The sequence below is a fragment of the Silene latifolia genome, chromosome 6 (genome assembly GCF_048544455.1).
Source record: "Silene latifolia isolate original U9 population chromosome 6, ASM4854445v1, whole genome shotgun sequence".
In the NCBI taxonomy this organism is placed as follows: domain Eukaryota; kingdom Viridiplantae; phylum Streptophyta; class Magnoliopsida; order Caryophyllales; family Caryophyllaceae; genus Silene; species Silene latifolia.
Window position 1 is genome coordinate 35,943,728 of NC_133531.1, and position 27,942 is coordinate 35,971,669.

At 32.6% G+C, this 27,942-nt stretch overlaps 1 pseudogene; it reads left to right on the top strand.

Annotated features, from left to right (window-relative positions):
- Nucleotides 1–43: 43 nt before the first annotated feature.
- On the top strand, nucleotides 44–27,841 carry LOC141658708 (patatin-like protein 2; annotated as a pseudogene).
- The last annotated feature ends 101 nt before the right edge of the window (nucleotides 27,842–27,942 follow it).

A 27,942-nucleotide genomic window follows, 5' to 3' on the forward strand; every position in this document is an offset into this window, starting at 1 on the left:
TTGTGAAATTAATCAATTTAATCTAATTGTGAAATTAGCAGGCATGGAAAGAACAAACTCACTTTTACAAGCTCCTACTTATGGTAATCTGATTACCGTTCTTAGCATCGATGGAGGTGGTATTCGGGGTGTTATTCCCGGGATTATTCTTTGCTTTTTAGAATCTGAACTTCAGGTATAAATCATAAAATCAACCAATTTTTTTCCGGGGTGTTATTTTTGTAGTTGATAATTGTGATAATGATTTGTTGTTTCATGCAACGATCTTACATGATACTAATTGGTCGATGTGTTATTATTTGCTTATATCATTATATGTCATGGTCGCTTCATAAAAAAAACTGTGGAATAAGCCATTTTGCTAGTGGTATTATGATCAGTCAAAACAAGGCCGAGATCGGATACATACATGAACAAAATCGACATTAATTAACGTAAGCGTATATAGATAATGTTATTCAAAATTTTACCAGAGTTCAGGGCCGTCTTAAAAAAAGTGGAGGCCCGGTGCAAGAAAAAAATGAGGCCAAATTCAAGGACTTGCGTCGCAGCCGTCTATGATATAAAAACCGATATAATAAAGTCCTCTTATCTCCGACTCCTTGCCCTTTCTCAAATAGCTGCAAATGCTTTAAATTTTAGAACAATATTGAAAATTCATAAAGTAAATAAACAAAAGTCTATAATATGCAAGAAAATAACTACAACTTTCGCAAGAAATCGATATTATCGTCTAAAACAGAACAATGAACCAATTTAATTATATACATATACATATATGCTATGAAGCTTTTATTAGGTAAATTCAAATTAAAACATTTTTACATCACCATAGTACAAACTAAAAATTAAAATGCTTATGTTGTGTAATGTTACTCAATAATCAATGAATACAACATTAAAATATATGAAATTCATGAAAATTAAGAAGAAATATTACCTATTTTAATCTCTTTGAAAAATCAAGTGTGAAATCTGATATTTTATAAGTAATCGAAACTCAAATGTAAATTTGGAATGATTTGTTAAAAAAGTGATTTGGGATAAGTTTACGGGAAATTAAAAAGCAAATTTATTTTTTTGGAAAGGAAATCATTTATTTGGGGAAGGAGGTTGAGGATTGGAATAGTCAGCCATTATTGAAGAATGAGTATGCAGCGTCTAAGCGTCATTTTGTTTTCATTGTTTAAGTTTTTTTTTTTTTTTTTTTAAACAATCACATGGGTAATGTAATGATTTGGGCCCCAAAATTTTGAGGCCCAGTGCCACTGCACACAGTGCGCCATGGCTTAGACGGGCCTGCCAGAGTTTTCACACGTATATCATAATGTACTCGAGCCATTTGGTTCACATAAAAGTATCAGTATTAAATTAGGAATCAATTCAAATCAGGTTGGTATGGGTTTAATTTGTAACTCGATTTCTGATACCGTATGTTTGATCAATTCTAGAATGTTGAATTACGTTTTTTTGTATGTCTATTTACTGATTTTGTACTATTTACTAATATAAATTACTTATTTAAATTTTCAGGTAGTAGTTAAATTAAACTTTATAGGGTTTTTTTATAGTATTTAATCTTTTTTTAATTTCTTCATAATTATATTCTTAAATGTATTATAAATGAAAAGATCATCATTGTTCGTATTTTTAAAGGAGAAAATTCTTGGAAAAAAATAATTTTATGGATATTTTTATTTTCAGAGAAAAAATATACTTCCTTCATCCTAGTGAATTGTTATTTATTTTCTTAGACAAACACTAATGTATGTGTAATACATCAATAAATAAAGTGACTTGCTATTTTCAGCATAGAAAATTACTAAATCATACGCTTTTTTTCAGCTTTTTTCGAGTTTACCCCTTGCATTTTTACACCCAAAAAATCCCAAGAAGAGAAATAAAGAGAGAGAAAGAGGTGAGACCATGTAATAGCCGCCCTTCAGCCAAGCCACCAGTCATCGACGACGATGACGACGAGAGGAGATGAGGTTTGTGTCGCCGATGACGTGGAAGAGAGAAAGGGTGGGAAGGGGTGCGTAGACGGCGTAGACAAGGTGGTCCACGGAGAAGGAGCATTATATTGGGTTGACGACGGCCGACGTCGAGGTTGGGTAGGGTGTCCGTGACGGGCTGAGTAAGGTGTGTCGACGGCGAGACTGTAGGTGATAGGGTGATTGAGGGTGAGGTTGGGAAGTGTGGTTGACAGCGATCCGGTCTAGGTGGTCGACGGTGACCGATCTAGGGAGTCAACGGCGACCAATCTTGGTGGTCGGGGATGGGGGAGGGGGAGTCGGTGATGGTGAGGGGGAAGGGTTGGGGTGGCAGGGTGTGTCGGGCACTGGCCTGTAAGTTTGGGAGAAATATTTTTTTTTTCATTTTTTTTAAAGATAGAGGGTAGTGATGGGAAAAAAAAGGCAAAAGGATTAAGTAAAAATGTGTGCGTGATTTAGCAATTATATGAATAAAGGAACTATTGCCATTTGCACACACTAGCTTCATTTGTTTGTCCAAACTAGAAATAGAGAACAAATAAATCAAAATAATTTTATCTCAAAATGGAAATAAATAACAATTCACCCAAGGGAGTAGTTTTTTTCACAATACTTTTTTATTTCCTTATTTGATTTGATATCCAACTAGGGTACATGTCGCGCGATGCAAGCGCGGTATTTTGATTTAAGAAAAAAAAAATCAGTTTACAAAACTAATAAAAAAATTAAGTAATATCACAAAATGTGTATTTTAATGCAATTTTTTAACTCAAAGTTAATGATTCAATTTAAAAATTTCTTAATTCTTTTTTAATGATTTTTTGGTAACGAAGCTAATAATAACAGTTTATAATTTTGTTTCATACGGAATTAGTATGCGTTATGTCATTCTCTAATAATACAACAATAGCACCAATAAAATATTTTAACAATTTTTATTTTATGGAGTTAACCAATTTTATAATAATCCCCTATCTATTAAATGAATAGGCATCCTCACAAAATTTCCCTTCAAAAAGCATCCTTCTAAATAAGGTAGTTAATAAAAATTATTTATACATTAACTAAGTAAGGTAACTAATAATTATAATAATTTATTTCATTAACTTATTATCTTTTCATTAAAATTAATCTTCATCAAATTATATTTTTTGACTAAACTCCAATTTATAATCTTTTAGTTAAAATATTTTAAAAAAAAATTGTATCAAACTACGTTTTATTAAATATTTTACTGATTCTATTATTTGAGAATGACTCGACTCATACTATGTATAAATCAAAATTATAAACCGTTTTAATTACTTTCGAGTAAAAAATTGAGAAAATTTATAAATTGGAATCATTAACTTTGCAGTATAAAAAAATATTATTTACAAAAACACATTTCAACATGCTACTCAATTCTTTTAATTAATTTTCAGTTTCAACTTTTTAATTCTCAAAGCAAAATGCAATGATGAGAAAAATGAACAACTAATTAGATATCACTATTATATATCTAATTTAATTCACGGGGTCTAACCTAGTTTAGAATATATTGAAAATCACTAAAACTTAGAAGAGACGATCTCTCCCTAAGTTATTGATGAAGGAAATGTAGATTCATATACATACTAACATACTCATATATGTCGAAATTAATTTGTCATAAAATTAAATGTGGATTTTATGCATGCAAACAATATAAAAATAGAGGAGAAATCATGTCCTTACATTGGTGATTTCGGTTTAATGGGCACAAGAGAGATCACCTTTCTCTCTTGTTCTTGAGCTTTCCCTTATGGAAGAACAAAGATCCAAGTATAGGATCTCTCCTTAGGATTAATACCCAAAGCTTTCTCTTAATTTAATTAATATTACAAGAACTAGTATAATATTAATTAGTAGAAAATTGAACCAAAAATATTTATAAACTCTTAAATATTTCGGTTTTTAGAGAGAAGAAGAGGAGGATTTAGTTCTCTCTAGAAATTGTATTTTGGATGAGTGAATGAATAAAAATATTTTACAACCTTTTGTATATTATTAGGTAAAAATTATGGAAAAACCATCATAGGTTTTGTCTTCTCAAAACCGTGTAAGAGGAGGGCTTTAGGAGAGCCAATGCATGGAAAAATTGTTCTTCACAATGAACAATAGGCTTGCATGGCTAGTGACTAGTGTAATCATCATGCCTTCCACTAATTACAATCAACATATAATTAGCTCAAAAACCCTCTAATTTTCGGCCCACTTGATAATATGGATTCCATATTATTTTTGTCAATTGTCAATATGTCACATGTCATATGTGATATAAATTTGTTATGTATTTTTAACATATTAAAAATCAACGTATTAATAAAAATACGTCATATACAAAAATCGACTTAGTAATTTCATAATTACTTGTGCCAAAATATTTTACCATTTATAAATTACAACCGATTGTATTTATAACAATTCATTCAAATTTAATTGTTACATTAAACAATTATTTCATCCGAGTAATCATACAATTCAATTACTCAGACCGTATCTCATTTAATCACATTTCAATTTGATACGTAAATTTTACTTCCAAAATCGTCCGTCAATTTTCAAGTAATTTAATTAACTCGCAACATTATACGATTAATTAAATAATCAATTAAGAGTGTTGCCCTATAGGTATGACCTAGGGGGTCAACTGATCACCACCGTCGCACGACAGTAATGTCAAACTCTAGTCACCAATCATTACCGATATATGTTGACCGATTGTGATAACAAAATTACTTCCCAATTGTATTCTTTATAATGAGATTTAAACATGTGATCATCATGATCAACAGTCGTGATCGCATTATTGTCGGAGGACACATATTCCAACAATCTCCCACTTGTCCTCGACAAGTGTGCGTCACCAATTCTCTTGTCCTATTATTATCTCTCACTCAATGCAAGGTGTCTTTCAGGTCGTACTTGCAAGTGATCATATCGAGAGTGGTTTCCTCGATCTGGAGAATAACTGATTGACCGGACTTATCTATCATAGATACTTTCCGAGCGTGGCCACGCATTTCGATTCATTACTCCTCGAGTGGCCCCGAGATATTGTTATAACCCTGACTAGGGGTGGACAATTCCTATCGCACTCATTCCCTTCGACTAGCCACAACCATCATAACCCAAAATATGCCCATTTGACCCCATTTAGGAAGGTCGTAGTAACACAAATCAAAGTTAATCTGAAACTGTGCCATCTTAGGAGAATAGTCTTTAGTCAAAAGAATCGACTCATTTGAATACTATAGTAGCTCTCGCCACGACCAGGCTATATAAATTTGCCAGAACTCTATAAGCGGTCATTAGGCCCGACAAAATGTTCTTAACAGTCTGCCTATGTGATCGACTAGTCATCTCACATGACTCTATGGCACTTGAACTTGCCATCAATCGCCTCACACTCTAGTCACTTCGAGACGTCACCTCATATAAGTAACTATGGGCAATAACAATGTTAATCCATGTTCACTTTAACGGGGTTCAATTGTCTTTACAACTCGTTTGGATATAACAATGTACAAGGTGAGTTAATAATAACTCAAACGACAAATGTCGACATCACACTCGGGTAGTCAATATCATATTAAAACCTTGTGATGTATATCGTCAGTGTAAACACTTATTGATTGCAATAGAAGTTTAACATCCCATGTGTCCATGTGTTCAAACTTCTTGCACTTGCAATTTCCTTTGCATTCATGTTCTCTCTTATAGCATGAATCCTACCAAGTACACATCAAGGTTCCCGACCTCGGTTTCGGTTCTTTAACTTGAAAGAACTTTCTTATCGATTATCACATAACGAACGAATTTGTGATGAATAATATAACTTGTACTGATCAAGTATTCCATCCACACACAATGCACTAGGTATATGTTTTGTAGAATCTTGTAACAATTTGTCAAGATTATTAGCTTAGTACTTCTCACAAGTCCTAGCTTAACCAGGAAATATTATCTTGAATAACCTCTTATTCAACCAAGCATCTTTCCAAAAACTTCTCATTTCTCTTTCTAGGCTTGAAAGAATTGGGATTCTCATAAATCCTTACATGTGCTCGGACTTTCTATAATATGTGCAACCTCTTATCACATAATAGAGTATTCCGTCAAACACCGAAATCGCTCATCGGATTCTACTTGAGAATTCATGACGTTTCTATTATGGCTCACCAATCAATCATCGTGCTCTTATGTATATGATTCATAATTGGACATGTACATGATTATTCTAATGGCGGAAACATTAGTTACTAATAATCATGAGATCAACCGTTCATAGGTTCAATGAACGACCATGACTGCTAATGGCAATTCCATTTTCATCTACATGAATAACCTATGTGAATGTTGATACGATGTGTATCTCTTAATACTAATCCAACATCCCTTGATGTAATTGGATTCATCATTGTCCATTTTCATCCAGAATTGAAAACTCAAAAGCTTCTTTATGAAAGAAGGTATTAGCTCGTCATTCTTTAATGAGTGATGAGTCGTAAATATTCAAAGGATGATAGCTCCCACTAAATTCCATGTCTTCACATGAGAATTTCCTAACTCCCACTCAATTCTACACATTTCGAAATTGACTTCTCAATCGAAATTTATCAAGAATTGAAATATAAATTGCATTGCCAAGTTATTAGGATAAAACCATATATGTTCCCATCATATCCTTTCAAAATACCTATTTTGAAGTGGTCTCATCACAACCTTACGTAAAGAGATTTTAAATCTCCAACACACTCATGTCGTAATGATGTGTAGTAATGTCATTTTCAAATATAAACAATATCTAGAATACATCCTTCGCAAATACCCTTTTGGAAGAAGGTTTAACCATTTCATAGTGAGGTTAAGCAATGACATTTGCGTGGTTAAAACTTTGGCCATTTGAAGATATCGGTATATCATTCTTTGCAACTCGATCATAACTAGTATGTAACTTTGATTCATTTAGGCCCTTAAGTAAATCTCAAGGTTGAAACTATTGGTCAAATGTTTCATAAACTTAGTCAAAAACTTGTTAAGACTTTACATTAGTCATTTTCTTCCAAAACCTTCTTTTGGTCTCCTCGTGTAGTTATCTTGAGAATATTCTCTTATGATTACTACACTTGGTCTCTTTAGTCATATAGAACTAACTTGAGACCATAGATCTCATCTATTCGGCATACTATGTAAATAAATATACCTTCATTCAAATCATTCTCTCTTGCGTAGATCTTTATTTACACAAGTACACAATTTTATCTTATTTTATCTTGCCTTGTGTGTTGTGTCCTCATTTTTCTCCTACTCTATCTTTAGAATAAATACACTAAACATTCAAAGATAGCATATGAGACACAAATTAATGATGTTGAAGTATAAGGAGAACAACCTCATAGGTTGACTAATTGTTATTGATTTCATATGTGTACTTGGTGATTGACATACCTTTAAGAGAGTTCATAGACTCAAAATCTCTTTATAAATGATCATACACACGCCTTAAGCATGTGGACATATAATGAAACCCGTCATTATATTTGTCTATTAGATCACTTTAAGTGACTAATCTTATGTTTCAAGGTGCAAGCAATTAAATATGAATTTTAGAACATAAAAGGATAAATGATAAAACGGGTGACTTGGGTTGCAAACCAAGTCACCATCATCCAAAATACAACTCATTATCCCAAATACTTTTCCATGTCGAACACGGAAACTTAAAGTTCTAAAATCCAAAACATAATCTTAAAATAAGACAATGAAAAACAAAGCTCCATAAAAGCTATCCTTAGCTTCTCCATGGTTTCTCATGCTTGTTTTTCCTTTCCATTGTCTTTGCTTGGTGGAGGCCCTATTTACAATAAAAAGGGAGATACATTATCACAACTTTGCATCATAATACCATAGTTGAATTAGAAACATAAAAGAAGGATAGTCATTTACCTACTGGAGTGATCTTTCCAGCTTTGATATCACCAAGGTATTTGGAACAATTTCTTTTCCAATGTCCCATGCCATTACAATAATGGCATTTATCAAGAGGACCCTTCTTGACTTTGGATGTGCTAGCTTCACAAGACTTAGCTTTGGTGAATGTGGGAGCTTGCTTTTTACCCTTCCTTCCACTCTTCTTGAATTTCCCCTTACTCTTAGTGCTTATGTTAAGCACATCCTTGGGAGGGTTCACATTTAACCCCATGTCCCTCTCGGCTTGCACAAGTAACTTGTGCAACTCCTCAAGAGACACATCCTTGTCTTACATGTTGAAATTCACCCGGAATTGCACATATGCCTTGACTTTGGACAAGGAGTGTAGAATCCTATCTACGATGAGTTCTTTGGGGATTTCAACCTTTTGAATTTTCAAGGTCTCGACAAGCTCCATGAGTTTGAGCACATGAGGGCTAACCTTTTGGCCCTCTTTGAAGTCGAGATCAAAGAATGCCGCGGCCGCCTCATATTGGACGATCCGTGGAGTTTGTGAAAACATGGTCACAAGTTTGGAGTAAATCTCATTAGCATTGCCCATTTTAAAGGCTCTCCTTTGGAGGTCCGCCTCCATCGCAAATATTAAGACATTTTTCATTGCGGCGGACTCCTTTTGGTAAGCCTCAAATGCTTCCCTAGTGGCCGCGGTGGACCTAGTGGAGGGTTCGGGTGGAGAGACCTCGGTAAGGTAACGAAGCTTGTCGTCACCTTCGGAGGCTAATTTGAGTTGGGCATCCCATTCGGAGAAATTTGACCCATTCTTTTCAAGTTTACATTGATCCATAAAGGATCGGAGCCAAGACGAACTAGCGAGAGGTGTAGCATTAGGAGTTGGTGTTGCCATTTGTTATGAATAAGAAGTGGTCTACAAAACAAAATATAAGGAGTAAAACAATTGTCGTTTTAATAATACTCGTAAAAATGTATGATTTAAACAAGTTTTATGCATTTTTCTAGTGACCTCTACCCAACTAGATAAATGATTCCAAGACCCAAATTCATATCGACTTAGGCACGGTGGGACCGATACATCCTTTATCAATATAACTCGGTGGATTAACGTTTAATCGATTCTACTTTTAGAACTCTTGGTCGATAATATTACATTAACAATTATCTTTAGCCCAAAACACATCGACAAGGGCACGGTGGGGCCGATACATCCCTTATCAAATACTTTTGTTGAGTTCAATCCAAATTTCGAATAAATGTGTCCATGATCCAAACCCACATTAACTTGGGCACGGTGTGGCCGATACATCCCTTATCAACATGAATTCGGTGGATTAACATTCATCACCCACTTCCCCTACGTAACAAGGTTTGTGCCCCGGTGGGGCCGAGCGCACTCCCTCGCGAAATAGGTTTTCATGGTTTCTACTATTTGGTAAGGCTATGTCTCAATTAATTGTTTTAGCGAGAGGTCATGTCAATTTATTATCTATCACGTTTTAAGTGAACTAAAGCGGTGAACTACGATAATTTTAATTGACACGGTCGATAAACTCGATAAAATAACAATGCATGTTTAGTTATGGCGATTTAGCGATGCATGTGACATAAAATAAAATGCAAGCATAAAGATAAATAAATCCTAGTATGGCCTTTCCTAAAATAGAAAAACTATTTAACTATTACATATTCGGAAACCAAGTCCATTGGTCCCTTGAACTTCGGTTGTGGCACGCATCTCGAGGTAACACCGTCTTTATGTATCGCCATTCTTGAAGAAATCCGTCTTTTGGAACTCCGGAATGAATAAAATTACATAATAAATTACATAATTTCCTATCATACATTTGTAACTAAAATAAAAATAAATCTATTAAATTACAAAACGGTGATACGAGATCACAATAAAATTACAACCGAATCGATATTCCCATACATTTCGGGAAATACCAATTAAAATCTAAGGCCATACTAAGTAAAATTACATAATTCAAAATTACATAAATTAAAATTATGACAATCATAAAAAAAATGCAGCATTATAATATGTATGAACATGCTCAATTTTATGCTAAATCGCCTTTAAATAGCCAATATCGTATATTACTCGGTTTTTACGGATTTGCGTGATTTCAACATTTTATAATCACAAAAATACATAAACTCATATTTATGCATAAGTTAATTACCCTAACCTCTTAGGGCTCAAAATATAGTCTTCACTAATAATTTGACCATAATTAACCCATATTTTATAAAATTGTTCATAAATGGACCAAAAATTACAAAATAAGCTATAAACTTCAAATAAACCACAAAATTTCAAATAAATTCAAAATTTGAAATTTAAATTCATGAACATTCTGGAAAAATCCATGACACTCATAATGTTCAAAATCTTAGGTTAAAAATTTCGAAATTTTTCCGGAAAAACAATGTTGCGGTTTATCGATTTTTTAATAAAATAATCATAAAAACATGGAAAAAATTCTTTTCATTAAATTTTCAATTTTAGATCTGAAAAATATAATAAAATACAACATTAGACGTTTTTCCTAAGTCATAGATTATGATTTATTAATTTTCCACTAATAATGTCACTATTTATGCTATTTTTTCTTCAAAAATCCATAAATCATGCAAAAAGACTTATTTATAGCCAATTATTTTACACACATCTTGTAAAATTGCATGTGACAACATATTAATTTTCTATGACCAGATTCGAAATTTAACTCATATTAACCTATTTTTCACCTAAATCCGAATTTAATAATGAAAAATTCATTTTTCGAGCATAACAAGTCCAAAAATTATGACAATTTACAGGTTATCTCAAAATAATATATGTGACAACATATCCAAAAATCAATGGAAAATTCGAAGTATAGCTAATTTTAGACCAAAAATGACATTTTTACTCATAAAATCATATTTAAATGCCATTATTGTAAATTATGAACAATAAAAATCCGAAAAATTAACCAAAATATCCTAAAACATTTTAGGACCATAAATATTAACATGCAAGGATTGATTTCGTGATATCTCATAATAACACAAATTTTACAAGTTTTATTTGTTATTCTTATAACTCGGAAAAACTTTTAACCGATTTGCATGCAAACAACCGTGGCTCTGATACCGATTGAAGGAAATGTAGATTCATATACATACTAACATACTCATATATGTCGAAATTAATTTGTCATAAAATTAAATGTGGATTTTATGCATGCAAACAATATAAAAATAGAGGAGAAATCATGTCCTTACATTGGTGATTTCGGTTTAATGGGCACAAGAGAGATCACCTTTCTCTCTTGTTCTTGAGCTTTCCCTTATGGAAGAACAAAGATCCAAGTATAGGATCTCTCCTTAGGATTAATACCCAAAGCTTTCTCTTAATTTAATTAATATTACAAGAACTAGTATAATATTAGTTAGTAGAAAATTGAACCAAAAATATTTATAAACTCTTAAATATTTCGGTTTTTAGAGAGAAGAAGAGGAGGATTTAGTTCTCTCTAGAAATTGTATTTTGGATGAGTGAATGAATAAAAATATTTTACAACCTTTTGTATATTATTAGGTAAAAATTATGGAAAAACCATCATAGGTTTTGTCTTCTCAAAACCGTGTAAGAGGAGGGCTTTAGGAGAGCCAATGCATGGAAAAATTGTTCTTCACAATGAACAATAGGCTTGCATGGCTAGTGACTAGTGTAATCATCATGCCTTCCACTAATTACAATCAACATATAATTAGCTCAAAAACCCTCTAATTTTCGGCCCACTTGATAATATGGATTCCATATTATTTTTGTCAATTGTCAATATGTCACATGTCATATGTGATATAAATTTGTTATGTATTTTTAACATATTAAAAATCAACGTATTAATAAAAATACGTCATATACAAAAATCGACTTAGTAATTTCATAATTACTTGTGCCAAAATATTTTACCATTTATAAATTACAACCGATTGTATTTATAACAATTCATTCAAATTTAATTGTTACATTAAACAATTATTTCATCCGAGTAATCATACAATTCAATTACTCAGACCGTATCTCATTTAATCACATTTCAATTTGATACGTAAATTTTACTTCCAAAATCGTCCGTCAATTTTCAAGTAATTTAATTAACTCGCAACATTATACGATTAATTAAATAATCAATTAAGAGTGTTGCCCTATAGGTATGACCTAGGGGTCAATCGATCACCACCGTCGCACGGCGACGTAATGTCAAGCTCTAGTCACCCAATCATTACCGATATATGTTGACCATTGTGATAACAAAATTACTTCCCAATTGTATTCTTTATAATGAGATTTAAACATGTGATCATCATGATCAACAGTCGTGATCGCATTATTGTCGGAGGACACATATTCCAACAATTGAGAGACCAATCTTTCGTACCTATTTATTTATTTTTCGTGACCCTTTTATTGTTAATCGTGACATAGTTATTACGTACTTATTTACATAATAAATGTACCCATTAAATATTTAATCATGATTTGTACCTATTTTATTACCTTTAGTACTATGTTTTCTTAAAAGTGTAAAATAGTCTCTCAATATCTCTCAATAAGCTTATTGAGAGACCGTCTCTCAGAGATTTTCTAATTGAAAATAGTATAATTAGTGAAAAGATTTATTTTAATGAAATGAATTGCTAAATGAATAAAATATCATTTGTTTCCAATTTTTAGTTAGTACACTTTGGTTCATGTTTCTTATTCTCTTAAGGGTCCGTTTGGATACAATTTTAGGAGGAAAAGGGAGGGGAAGGGGAGTGAGGGGAGGTGAAGGGAGGGGAGAGAAGGGGAGAGCAAATGGGATGTGGGTGTTTGGATAACAAAAATTATGAAGGGAAATGGAAGGGGAGGAAGGAGGGAGATGAAGAATGGATGGAGGATTGAAGGATGCTGGTGGTATAATTAGAGTCCAAATAATGTTTTCTTTTCAAATCTTGCCACCCTTGGAAGATTATAATTTGTTCTATAGAAGGGAAAATAAGTTCTCTCATTTCTCTCCCCTTCCATTTTCTTTCTCCCATATTTTTTATCCAAACAAAGGAAATTAAATCCCTCCCTTTCCCTCCCCTCCCCTTCTCTCCAATTCCTTCAATCCAAACGGACCCTAAGGATCATTTGGTTCAACAAGTTGGAATGGAATAGAATGGAGTTTGATAGTATAGTAGTATGGGGTTCTAAATCCATATTTGCCTAATCTTGTTTGGTTCATCATAAGTTATAGAAGGGGGGAATGGAGTTTGAATCCAAGATGGAAGGGTGGGTATGATATTCCAAGGGGTTGGGGGTAAAGTTAGAATCCATTGGGTATCTAACTCCATTCCAAATCACCCCAACCAAACACTATAATAGATTGAATTCATTCCAATCTATTCCAAAAGCTCCAACCAAACCACCCCTTAAATATATATATATATATATATATATATATATATATATATATATAAGAGTAGTATATAGGAGATGTATGAGTCTCGAACCGAACTCTCCCTTGAGTATGAGAAACTCATACCTCATTGGTCTGAGGTATAGATATGAAAATTACAATAATTTCTTTTGTAAACAAACATAAGGTATGGGTATGAGTTTCACTCATTCTAGACTCATATATACCTTATATACCTAGAATGAGTAAACCAAACACCCACTAAGAACTGTGTTATAATTAGTAGTGGGTAAGTTTATCACTTTTGTAAAATCTAAATCAGATCCAAATTTAATACAAATTCTTTAGGTGTTTGGTTCACTTAACATAGATATGACATGTGGGTTTAGAATGGAGCCAACCCATGCCATATGTTTGTTTGATAAAAAATAGGGTTACATACGCATGCCTTAAACTCATAAGTATAAAGTTTGAAAAAAAAAATTATGACACTGTGATAAAATATAGTATATACTTTATGATTAAATGATTATTTACTTGGTTTAATATTTTAAAAATAACTATTTAAAATATTGTATTTTTAAAGATTTTTAATCATGATTGAGTTTTAACGCCAAACCACCCGGGAAATGAAACAATCGCAAGGTAAAGGTAATGAAGTAAGGCAACACCATACCACTCATGTCTGATTCTTGATTCTAAAATCCAAACTCATACTTTTGCGCAGTCTTTATCAAATCCGTAAAACTAGGACTCGTGGATATATCTAAATAAAAAACATAACATATAAGAACCAAACTCGTCTACTTGTCAATTTTATTCGAGTAAACTCGAATTCATCCAATAGAAACATATGATCACCCATCTTATTGTTCCGTATTTTTTCTTTACTCCGGTCAATTAAAAATCTCTAGGAAGATCATGATACTTACCAAGTTTATAACACTGCAATTTTAATGGCTTGAAATTCAATAATATTATGCATTATATGTTTTTTTTTTTGTAAATAAAGCCACAAGAGCGATTATGATGCAGACGAGATTTAAACCCTAATCATCATAAGTATGATCATGTAATCCCCTATAAAATCTAGTGCAAAACAGTGGCGGAAACACTGTCGAATGGGATTAAATACACAAAGATAAAAGTTCTAACTGTTATAAATTGAGAATGTATAAAATTCTCAAGGATAAAAAAAAACAAATGGTCAAGTCTAAACAATTGCCACTTTTATAAAAAGGCGAAAATAAAATTCTTCAAAGTGTTCAAACTAAAACCATAAAAGAAAGCGAGAAAAACAGTAGAGTAGGATCGCAAACTACTCGCTAGCTCACAGTAAATCCCAACAAAGCTAACACTTGTCATGTTATAAACATGACAGCCACAATCAGTGGGGAGTAACTCGACGTTCTCCCAGCCATATCACATGATATAATTATTATAAAAGCAGATATATATCAAAGTAAATTAAAATGTTATAAAACATAAGTAACAAAATATAATTACCAAATCACGTTAAAACCAACGTGTTATATGCTTAAAAGCAAAATATTCAAAAGATAGAATGAAAATAATTTAGTTCAGGCTAGATATCCACTTTAGCTATACTTTTGACACCGCAGCATCTTTACTAGTTTCGGGAACCCGGTGTCACGCTAAGATGACCAACTCCGGGCTCGCTAACTAGACAACAAACTATAATAGGACACGACTTACCACGCAGTGTGAAGTCCTAGTCTAAGTACATGTACATGACTCTACGACGATCTGTACCGCCCGCAGGAGACCCAACCATATAGTAGCTGTTTTAGTAAAATCGTATGCCTTAGTTTATTATTCTTTGCCTTTACTTTCATTATTCCAAGCATAAAAATATCCCAAGTGATATAGTATATTATTCAAAGTATATTATTCAAATGGTTCGTAAGTGAACTACACTTTTTATTTTTTAAATTAGAAAACTTATACTTAAATCCAAAAGTATAAAATTTATTTAAGGACTTTAAATAAATTAAGTTACTGAAATTAAACTTTAAAGACCATCCTTTGACTTAAGGTACTTTAGTAAAGACTTATTACTTAGGCTTTAATGAGACGGAGTTCTATATTAGTTTATAAAACTGAACGGCAGTATTGTAAAATTCATATTTAATTACAGGAAAACCGAAATGATGCAAGGCCAATTTTCATGGTTTCCTTTAGCTATTGACTACAACTTTCATTTTAAAACCAACTATAAATGACGAAAGTATCAGGGGTCTAAAAATTCATTTTAAAAACGTCGAAAAACATCACCCATAATATTTCAGTTCATAAATCAACTTTTAGAAAACATTTAAAGGAAAGGCAAAATTCTAAACATAACTAGACATTATAAAATTCCTGTGAGAAAATATTAGCCATTGGATTGTAAGGAAAAGTCAGTTTACGAAATATTCTTTTGACTGATGAAAGATTCGAAGTTTACAGACGAGCTATTTATAAATAATTTATTCTGACCAAACCGTAACTTTAAATCTTATGAATTTTTTTATGCAGACTCTAAACTTTAAAATAACAGGAGTCTATTCTTTACACTTTTGCAAATTCGAAATAAAACCAGGTGATATGTTTTTTACAAACAGACGAACATATTTGACTGATTTAAAAACGGTTTTCATCAAACTTGTAAAATACATCATAAATTGAAAATAATGATTGAAGACCTAAAATTTTATACACAACCTAATACTCCATTTCTCTACCACATATTAAAATTTAGTGAATTTACAATTTGATTTAGTATTTTTAACATAATTAAAACCGAACAGAATCGCTATAATCGCAGAAATTGCATCAATACTTTAAATTACGAAATAAATAGTAAAACTCCAAAATAATTACCACGAAAATTCGTGGTATCTTAAAATCTATCATTTAACCCAGAAAATAATTTACGCCTCCTGGAAATCATAAAAACGAATTTATACCATCCTTATATCATATTAAACCGGTTAATCATAAAACTTGCAAATCAACCAAATAAATTCCTATTGACAAAATAAAATTTATACATGTCAAAATAATTCATAAACATCAAGGGATCCTAAATCATATGGTTCAAAAATTATATTAATGAATAAATCTTTATGAAACCACAAAAACGCAATAATACATACAACTACAACAATTAAATCGATGTAATACCGAGTAACGTCGTAGTTACCTTATTCCGGATCCAAATCAATATGATACTAGCCTTCAAATGGATTCTCTCGAACCCTACAAAAAAATATCGATCATATGAATAAACCATATGATAATTAATATAAAATGAAAACTAACACTAGATCGATAAGAGTAATTGAATTACCCTTAGAATTAGGATGATTAGAGTAAGAATTAGAACAAATAAAATGATGAAGAAATATAGGACTGAGTCTCACGCAGCAAACAAACAGAAGTAGGGTTAGTTTGCTTAATTTTTTTATTTTTGAATACAAAGAGAATGATGGATGTTGTCCAAATATAGTATAGATAAGAGGTATAAAAAGATAATATAAGTAACAAAATAACTCTTTAAGTAGCTCTAGTAAATCCGGTCAAACAAAGGTGGTTAAACAAAATATCTTCCCAATTTTTTGTTGCAAAATAATTAAAAGTAGGGAAGAAATAATATTTTAAAGCTTAAGAGTAAAAGAATAAACTAGCTTAATAAATGACTTGATGAAAGCTATAAAACACGGTCCAACTACTATCTGGAGCCAAAAAAATAAATTTTCAATTTAGCTTGTAGAAATGTCATATAAAATAAAAGTCGGTCCAGGAAGAAATAAGACTCAAAACGGAATTAATTAACGATTTATATAAAAACCGATAAACTTAAACAATAAAAATTAAATTAAAAAAATGAGGCTAAAAATTTACGGGTGTTACAACCTCTCCCACTAAGAAAAAGTTTCATCCTCGAAACTTAAAAGTAGAAAACAAAATTTAAAGAACAAGATTTTTTTTGTTTTTTTTTTTCTAAATTATTTCAGTTAACACTTAAATTCGAAAAATCATCGTTGAGGTCAAACAATTTTTAAACCAGTTTTTAAAATTGAACTATTAAAAATCATTTGTCTCATCTCATGAAACGAGAGAATACTGTCGCGAACCATGACTATGTCGTTCAAGATAAGGGTAAGTAAACAATGGAAAAATCAAATCTTACAACCATGCATCAGCAAGTACTGAACCGGTCATTAGACGTCTTTAATGACAAGTCCTAGCATCCACCAATGTCGAAATTCAAAAGTAAATGTGTCAATTTTACTTAAAACCTTTGGACAAATCAAATTTTGAAAATACACCACCACTTTTGAAAGTTTCTCAAGGCATCAAAGTATTTGAAAAACAAAATTCGGAGTATTTTCAAACGAATTTCAAGTCATTTCAAAACAAAACCAAATTTAAGTGATAACCCAAACTAAAAGAGAAAGAGCAGTTCAAAACTTTGAAGCTAGTCATAATTCAAAATTTCCAAGATAATCAAAATATTTTTATAAAAGTCAAAATATTTTGTGTAAAATGGAATTACTCAAAGAAAAAGGTAACGAGAAATCAAATTTGTATATACAACATAGCAATTGATTGTTTTTTTTTATGCATTAAATAACTTTATTTGAAACAATTCCGGTATATTTCCAAACGAGTTTTAAGACATTTTGAAACAAAACCAAGTTTAGACACTAATACAGAGTAACACTAAATGTGAAATTAAAGTTTTTAAATCATAACTCAAAATTAAAATTTCCGAGAACCAAACTTTGTAAATGTCGAAACTCTTGTATAAAAAGGAAATATCCGAGGAAAAAGGTCAACGGTAAATCAAGACAAAAGTTTTGAAACTAAAGCAAGGGAGAGAAAGATTTAAGAGTCATATATAACTCTCTCAAGGATTATGAAAGGGGATAAACATATCGAGATTCAAAAGAAAGTGTGCAAATTTTACTTAAAACCTTTGTACAAATCGAATTTGTAAATACAACATAACTTTTGAAAGTTTTAGAAGCACCCAAACAACATTATTCGAAACAATTCCGAAATATTTTTAAACGAGTTTTAAAAACATTTCAAGACAAGAAAAAACAAATTTAGATACTAGCTAAGAGTAAATCAAAAGTGACCTTTAAAGCTTAGAAACAAAAATTCAAGATGTTAAAATTTTCGAGATGGTCAAAATCTTACATAAGTCAAAACTCTTGTAACGGGAACACTCAAGGGAAAAAATGTTAACAACAAAAATTTTCAAACTTTAAGCATGAATCAAAGAAATAACAGCGGAAACAGATGCTCTAGAGAGGAAGAGCGAAAGAGTGATTCAAGAGCCATATAAAGCTCTCTCAAGGATTATAGAAGAGGTTAATGATCTCGAGATTCTTGGTACGACTCCTCTATAGAACCCACGCTTTCTTTATTTCCATCAAACCAACACCAAGGTTATTAACACCATGCAACTAAGTTGTCAAGCTCACAGTTGCCAAACTTCCTAGTCTACATCCTCTAAAATTATTGATTAACACAACTTCCATCTCAAATCCTTACATGACTGATCATCCTCTCAAAACATCATAGTAAAAATCCATCAAGTACTTCAACATCCAACCGACTAACTAAATTCCTCAAGTTATCAAATCCATAAAACTCCTCGAAACACCAAACAGAAAACATCGTCTAACAAAGCTCTGATGAGAATTCCTCTGAACTGAAAGCAAAAATGCCTCTAACATCCACAAGTACAATCTAACAAAGATAAAGCTCTTTTTTAGAAGTCCATCAAATCAATATAAAGGTCTCTTAGCAGTCCATTAAATTCCCAATCATAACACCGCAAATGACTAGGGGTTAAGAACTCAACCAAGCAACAATTTCGATCATTTAAGGTCATCAAACAACAATTTCCTTTAAGATAATACAGACCAAAATATTCTTCAGAGAAATACATGTACTGCAGTTGGGCTAAGACACTCCTTATTCTCAAGGTTAACACTAAACAACCCAAATAAAAGTCACACAACCAAAAGTTCCAAGGTTACAACCTTACATCAGAACTCAACAATCTAAATCCATAAGAATCAAAACTGAGATTAATCTAGGTCAACCAATAATGATACATGGTTGCTATAAAAACCTTAATCACATCTAGACCAAATTATGCAAGCTGCTTATACTTCAAAACCAACATCTAAGCTAAAATCCTAAATCCATAATCCACTAGCCACCAATCAAGTTAATTCTTATGGAATGAAAGCTCTTACAAGATTAGGCATTAAAGATAAAACTTACTATCCTCAAACCATAAGTAACAAGACTTTACTAAACCTCAAACACACTTAACTTCCATCAAAGTTCACCAAGGGAGGGGGTCTAACCAGTGAATCCCAAGAGAATAGATACCAAAGTGGAGGGATCACAAACAAGGATTAATTCATCAGAATAGGAGATGAAAATTTATAAAGGACATAGGGAGCAGCTAAGACTAAAAAGTAAAGGAAGAAGAACGATGATCATAGACTAACAAGGTCTGAGACTAGAGAAGGAGTTTTCAAGGCTCTGGAGTTGCAAGAGGGCTCACTAGGTCGCTTCATATTCTTGTAGAGAAATAAACACACGAGTCTTGGTACCCTTCATCTAACGGATCCACAGTGTAATCATCTCTTGGTCTACTGCACCATCGTGAAACTTGAGTCTACTCTTGGCCAACTGGTATGTAGCTTGAGCAGAACTGAATCTGGGCTGTAACTACCATTGTCCCTTCCTTGTGGCATCAAGTTCTCCACGCGGTCAGCTAGGTTGTGGAGCGAGTTCAATATCACCATAATGATCGCGTTCTGGTCCGGGAAAACACCACGTCCATGTCCACCTTCGTTCATCTTCTTCATCGGAGAAATAAAACATAGATTCAATGCTAGTCATTGATTTTACAGGAACACATAGATTAACATCCAAGTCTTTATTGATTTCTACCCATCTCTCACTAAATCATTTATTTAGTCAAATCATTTATTAGGCATTTTCCTAAAGATCAATGTGTGAGCGTCGGGAGCAAAGTGATGCTCGATACCAACCGTAATCCCCTATAAAATCTAGTGCAAAAACAGTGGCGGAAACACTGTCGAATGGGATTAAATACACAAAGATAAAAGTTCTAACTGTTATAAATTGAGAATGTATAAAATTCTCAAGGATAAAAAAAAAACAAATGGTCAAGTCTAAACAATTGCCACTTTTATAAAAAGGCGAAAATAAAATTCCTCAAAGTGTTCAAACTAAAACCATAAAAGAAAGAAGAAAAACAGAGTAGGATCTGCAAACTACTCGCTAGCTCAGACAGAAATCCCAGCAAAGCTAACACATGTCATGTATAAACATAATAAACCCCATTAATCGGTGGGGAGTAACTCGACGTTCTCCCGGCCATATCACATGATATAATTATTATAGAAGCAGATAATATATCAAAGTAAATTGAAATGTTATAAAACATAAGTAACAAAATATGATTACCAAATCACGTTAAAACCAACGTGTTGCATGCTTAAAAGCAAAATATTCAAAAGAGAGAATGAAAATAATTTAGTTCAGGCTAGATATCCACTTTAGCTATACTTTTGACACCGCAGCATCTTTACTAGTTTCGGGAACACAGTGTCACGCTAAGATGACCAACTCCAAGCTCGCTAACTAGACAACAAACTATAATAGGACACGACTTACCACGCAGTGCGAAGTCCTAGTCTAAGTACATGTACAAGACTCTACGACGATCTATACCGCCCGCAGGATACCCAACCATATAGCTGTTTTAGTAAAACCGTATGCCTTAGTTTATTATTCTTTGCCTTTACTTTCATTATTCCAAACTTAAAAATATCCCAAGTGATATAGTATATTATTCAAATGGTTCATAAGTGAACTACACTTTTATTTTATTTTTCGAATTAGAAAATTTAAACTTAAATCCAAAAGTATAAAATTTATTTAAGGACTTTAAATAAATTAAGTTACTGAAATTAAACTTTAAAGACCATCCTTTGACTTAAGGTACTTTAGTAAAGACTTATTACTTAGGCTTTAATGAGACGGAGTTCTATATTAGTTTATAAAACTGAACGACAGTATTGTAAAATTCATAATTAATTACAGAAAAATCGAAATGACGCAAGGCCAATTTTCGTTGTTTCCTTTAACTATTGGCTACAAATTGCATTTAAAACCAACTTCAAAGGACGGAAGTATCAGGGGTCTTAAAATTTATTTTTAAAAACTGTCAGAAAACGTTACCCATAATGTTTCAGTTCATAAATCCACTTTTAGAAAACATTTTAAGGCAAAGCAAAATTCTAAACATAACTAGACATTATAAAATTTCTGTGAGAAAAATATTAGCCATTGGATCATAAGGAAAAGTCAGTTTACGAAATATTCTTTTGACTGATGACAGATTCAAAGTTTACAGACGAGCTGTTCATAGACGAGTTGTTCATAAATAATTTATTCTGACCAAACCGTAACTTTAAATCTTATGAATTTTTTTATGCAGACTCTAAACTTGAAAATAACAGGAGTCTATTCTTTACACTTTTGCAAATTCAAAATAAAACCAGGTGATATGATTTTTACAAACAGACGAACATATTTGACTGATTTAAAAACGGTTTTCATCAAACTTGTAAAATACATCATAAATCGAAAATAATGATTGAAGACTTAAAATTTTATACACAACCTAATACTCCATTTCCCTGCCACATATTAAAATTTCGTGAATTTACAATTTGATTTAGTATTTTTAACATAATTAAAACCGAACAGAATCGCTACAATCGCAGAAACTGCATCAATACTTTAAATTACGAAATAAATACAAAAACTCCAAAATAATTTCCACGAAAATTCATGGTATCTTAAAATCTATCATTTAACCCAGAAAAATAATTTACACCTCCTCGAAATCATAAAAACGAATTTATACCATCCTTATATCATATTAAACGGTTTAATCATAAAACTTGCAAATCAACCAAATAAATTCCTATTGACAAAATAAAATTTATACATAGTCAAAATAATTTATAAACATCAAGGGATCATAAATAATATGGTTCAAAAGTCATATTAATGAATAAATCTTTATAAAACCACAAAAACGCAATAATACATACAACTACAACAATTAAATCGATGTAATACCGAGTAACGTCGTAGTTACCTTATTCCGGATCCAAATCAATATGATACTATCTTTCAAATAGATTCTCTCGAATCCTACAAAAAAATATCGATCATATGAATAAACCATATGATAATTAATATAAAATAAAAACTAACGCTAGATCGATAAGAGTAATTGAATTACCCTTATAATTAGATGATTAGAGAATGAATTAGAACAAAGAAAATGATGAAGAAATATGGGACTGAGTCTCACGCAGCAAACAAAGAGAAGTAGGGTTAGTTTGCTGGATGCTGACCAAATATAGTATAGATAAGAGGTATAAAAAGATAATATAAGTAACAAAATAACTCTTTAAGTAGATCTAGTAAATCCGGTCAAACCAAGGTGGTTAAACAAAATATCTTCCCAATTTTTTTGTTGCAAATAATTAAAAGTAGGGAAGAAATAATATTTAAAAGCTTAAGAGTAAAAGAATAAACTAGTTTAATAAATGACTTGATGAAAGCTATTAAACACGGTCCAACTACTATCTGGAGCCAAAAAAATAAATTTTCAATTTAGCTTGTAGAAATGTCATATAAAATAAAAAGTCGGTCCAGGAAGAAATAAGACTGAAATAAGACTCAAAACGGAATTAATTAACGATTTATATAAAAACCGATAAACTTAAACAATAAAAAAAATGAGGCTAAAAATTTACGGGTGTTACAGATCACCTATCATGACTTTACCAACTAACAAATGCATTATATGTTGTTATACTTAAATAAATGTTGAAAGTTCTGTAATAAACACATAGACGTAGATTTGTGTTTAGTATAGTATTAAGACCCCATAATTTTTTGTAATCTAACTGTATAAAATGTAGGCAATGCATGTGTACCGTGTAGTACTAATAGTTCTTAAGCGTTACATTATGACCTAACTCCCTAAACTTGTAGGCTACACGAGTGATTGATTGACTGAACATATTAATATTTTGTTGTGATACTTAATGTAGAGGTTGGACGGAGAGAATGCGAGATTAGCAGACTATTTTGACGTGATGGCAGGAACAAGCACTGGTGGTCTTGTGATCGCCATGCTAACATCACCCGATGACAATAATCGCCCTTTGTTTTCGCCAAAGATATCAAGCAATTTTACCTTGATCATTGTCCTCACATATTTCCCCAAGCTAGGTACACCCTCCTTCTCGATTATTTTCTAACATACTTTTTCAAGTTGATCTTCCAATTACATATCCATAGAATTTAATTCGCTTGTTATCAAAAAAAATACAAAAATTTAGCATCTTTTCTTTTCCTTGATATTTTTTGTTATATACTCCCTCCATACCAATCTAAAGGTAACATTGACCAAAATGACACTATTTATGGCGGTAGGGAATCTTCGATATTATTCTTAATCTATAAGACAAAATATTGTGAGATCTTGTTTGATTTATCGTCATGAATGCTATAAAAATATCAATTTTTTAAAATTTTTAATAATGTGTAACTAAAGATATTCACGTTACAAAACGTGTCTCGTCAAGTGTGAAAAAGTCAATGTTACCTTTGGATTAGTATGGAGGGAGTACAATATTGTTTCAATCGTTCAATTCCACAAGAAAAATGATAGTGTTACATAATTTACATGTTCAACTTTGACGATGTTGTGGGGAAGTGTCGATATTCCTTATGTTGGGCCTCTACTGCGTCTGTGTCCACTATCCATAATAGTACAATATTGTCCGCTTTGGCCAAGCCCTCACAGATTTACTTTCGGCTACCTTCCCAAACCTCGAACTATTATATTTTGTATACACTTATAAAGACGACTTTCACCATTTCACTTTTACACTACCGATGTGGGACATGATCTTCCAGCCTAATAATCCTCCCCTTAAACTAAGGATCATCATCTTCACTCAGACCTTGACCTCTAATGGAGAACACTCCCAACACCCTGCAGCACCAAATTCTAGACACACAATGTGTCTCCCAAGGGGTATATTATCCCTTCACGAGATTGTGCTACACTTTCCTACCAAACTCCTCTGCATCTAATATACCGTGAACTAGGTCTTTATCCATTGCCACAGCGCGGCACCCATGACCACTTTTGGACTTACCATGGACCACTTTTGTTGCGTCCATTAAGCCTTGGCCCACCTCATCAGGTTGATGACATTCTTCTCTTGGATGACGTGTCGTCCCATCACCGTGAGACCAGTGTTGCTTCTCGCAAACATATTAGCTCTCCCTCGAGCTAATATAGGAGTTCCACGCCTTACAGTATACGTCACTTTCAAGTCTTTGCTCGATGTTACTTCTTGTGACTAGCCCAAGTCGGGCTGTGATACCACTTACTGTGTGGAAGCGTCGATACCCTTTTTGTTGGGCCTCTGCTGCATGCGTCTGTGTCCACTGTACATAATACTAAGATATTGTCCTATTTGGGCCAAACCCTCGCGGATTTACTCTTGAGCTGCTTTCTAAAAGGCTCGATACTATTATATTTTTTAGACACTTATAAAGATGACCTTTTACCTTTACATTACCGAAGTGGAACATGAGTTTTCACCCTAACAGACGACGGCGAATGTTATCCTATTAGGATAGTTTTTAGATTTATCACGAAATTGACTAATATATATTGTGAAAATGTTATAAACACAGTTCATTATTTAGTCATGGCACAAAGATACTACAGTCCCTTGAGGGACCAAAATACGATGGGGAGTACCTACATAATATTATAAAAGATAAACTCGGAAGTACGAGGTTGCATCAAACGTTGACTAATATTGTGATCCCCACTTTTGACATCAAGCGTATGCTGCCAACCATCTTCTCTAGCTATGAGGTTACTTTCCTTTTCGACTACTACTACTACTGTTATACTTCGAATAATGAAATGTCGTCACATGATGATACTGATGAATTTCAGTATCATCCTTGCACATACACTATCTAAGGCAAGTTAATAGTAGTTTTTCTACTGATGGGACCATTGTAAAATAATACTTGTATATGTATATCTCTATACGTAGAATTTAACGAATGTCTTAAACTGATTGAGTTGGTTGGTTATTTAGGTGAAACGAATCCCAAGCTTAGATGCTTTACTATCAGATATATGCATAGGTACATCAGCTACTCCAACTTACCTTCCTGCTCATCATTTCAAAATTGAAGGCGGCCACAATGGAGAAGTTCGTGAGTTTCACCTTATTGATGGCGGTGTTGCAGCAAATAATCCCGTAATTTTTCCTTATCTTGCATCCATATTTTATGTTGGTTTTAATGTTAACATTATACTCATTAGTAAAGGATTGAACACCACCGTAATGTTTTTGTGAGATGGCCTTTTTTTATTGGTGACGAGGGAACCTCGCCGCTACCTTCGGTGCAAGACCGGTAAACCCGGGTGTACGTGATAGCCTGCAAACCACGTATACCAGGTAAGCCACCCGAGGGTACCAGGCTCGAAATCTATTAAGCATTGACTCAGGCCAAGAATGCTCCACAAGATTTTGCTCTTGGGTAGGCTTGAACCTGAATCTCCTGGGATTTTCACCCAAGTTTTAACCACTAGAATCCACCCTTGCTGGCGAGATGGCCTGATACTTCATACTAATTGTTATTTTGTTTTACCTTTTCTTTTACATTGTTGTTACTTTATAATACTTGCATATCATATGACATGCCTGATAATTCATACTAATTTAATAAAAACTAGACGATCTCTCAGGAGATCAGCTTTCTCTTTAAATTTTGATACTCAGTAGTGAGAGTCGTTCTATGATTTGTAGGCCTTAGCAGCGATAAATGAAGTATCAAAGGAAATATATAGTGGAAGCCCAGATTTCTTCCCTATAAAACCAACAGATTACCATCGATTTCTAGTGTTGTCACTTGGATCAGGAACTGCAAAGAGTGAGCAAAAATATAGTGCAGAAAGTGCAGCAGAATGGGGAATCTTAGGATGGCTTACAAGCGGTGGATCTGCTCCTCTAATTGATGTCTTCATGCATTCTAGTGGTGATATGATCGACTTTCATCTTTCTACTCTTTTCAAAGCTCTTCACTGTGAAGAAAATTATATCCGTATACAGGTCTATTCATATATATGGCCTTCTCATTTCTAGTGAAATCTCATGTTATCCGACCGAGCTAAATACCGAGTACTTTTAAGATTCGGTCTCTTGCAAAACTAATGTAAAACATAGTAATTAATATTCTAAAAGTTAACTAAAAAGATAAAGAAAATGGTAGGTGTTATACACTTAATTTCCAAAAAAAAGTGTTACATACTTATACCTTATATTATATATATGTATTTTCTCAAGTTACAAAACATTCTTTTTTTTTTTTTTTGCTTTATAAAAAAAAATGTCGGTTGGAGAAAGCAGATGTGGTCGTTGGTTGGAGAAAACGGCTGTCTCTGGTGAGTGAGTCGTTGTTGGGTGGGATCCTTGGTGACAGGGGTGGTTGGTGGTGCTCAGGTAGGGTAATGTAGGTGGAGGTAGTGGTGGGAAAGAGGTGATTGTTTTTTTAATTATTATTAATAATATGTGGTACGAGAGTTGAGTAATGAGAGAAATTTGAAAATGAAAGGGGTAAGAAGTTAATTTGTGTATGTGAAAGAGCAATATCCAAACATTTTCATAATATTTCAACATATTTTTGAATGAATATATAGATAGTTTGATTTGACAGTAAACTTATTTCCAAACGCCTTATTAAATTCTCCATTCCACCTGCAAGTGCAGGATGATACATTAATTGGAGATTTAGCATCCCTTGATATTGCAACAAAAGAAAACTTAGAAGAACTTGTGATTACAGGCGAAAATTTATTAAAGAAACATGTTACAAAGGTAAATTTGGCAACTGGTATTTGCGAGCCTATTAGTCACCACACAAATGAAGAAATTCTCAAAAGGTATGTAAACGTAATTAACTATTTTATATATAGATCGAGCAAATACAGGGATTAAGTCGCAAAGTTAGATTTCAAAGTGTCAATTACTTGTCTAAATATATATGGGAAATTCAAGATCTCAAGAGTCTTATACATTGATTTTGAATTTTGAGATTTACTAATTAGTGAAATTTTTGAAGGTTGGCGGAGGTATTGTCAAAGGAAAGGCGTTTGCGTGCCATAAGATCGCCACACAATAAGCATGACCATGATGATGGACCTGGGCGTGTACTTGAGAATTCTGTTTGATATGATCGTTCGTCAAACATATATAGATCAAAGCTTAGACAATAATATTTAGTTGTGTGATATCATAACAGTCAAGTATTTCCTATCATTTTTTTCAATGGCTAACAAATATTTC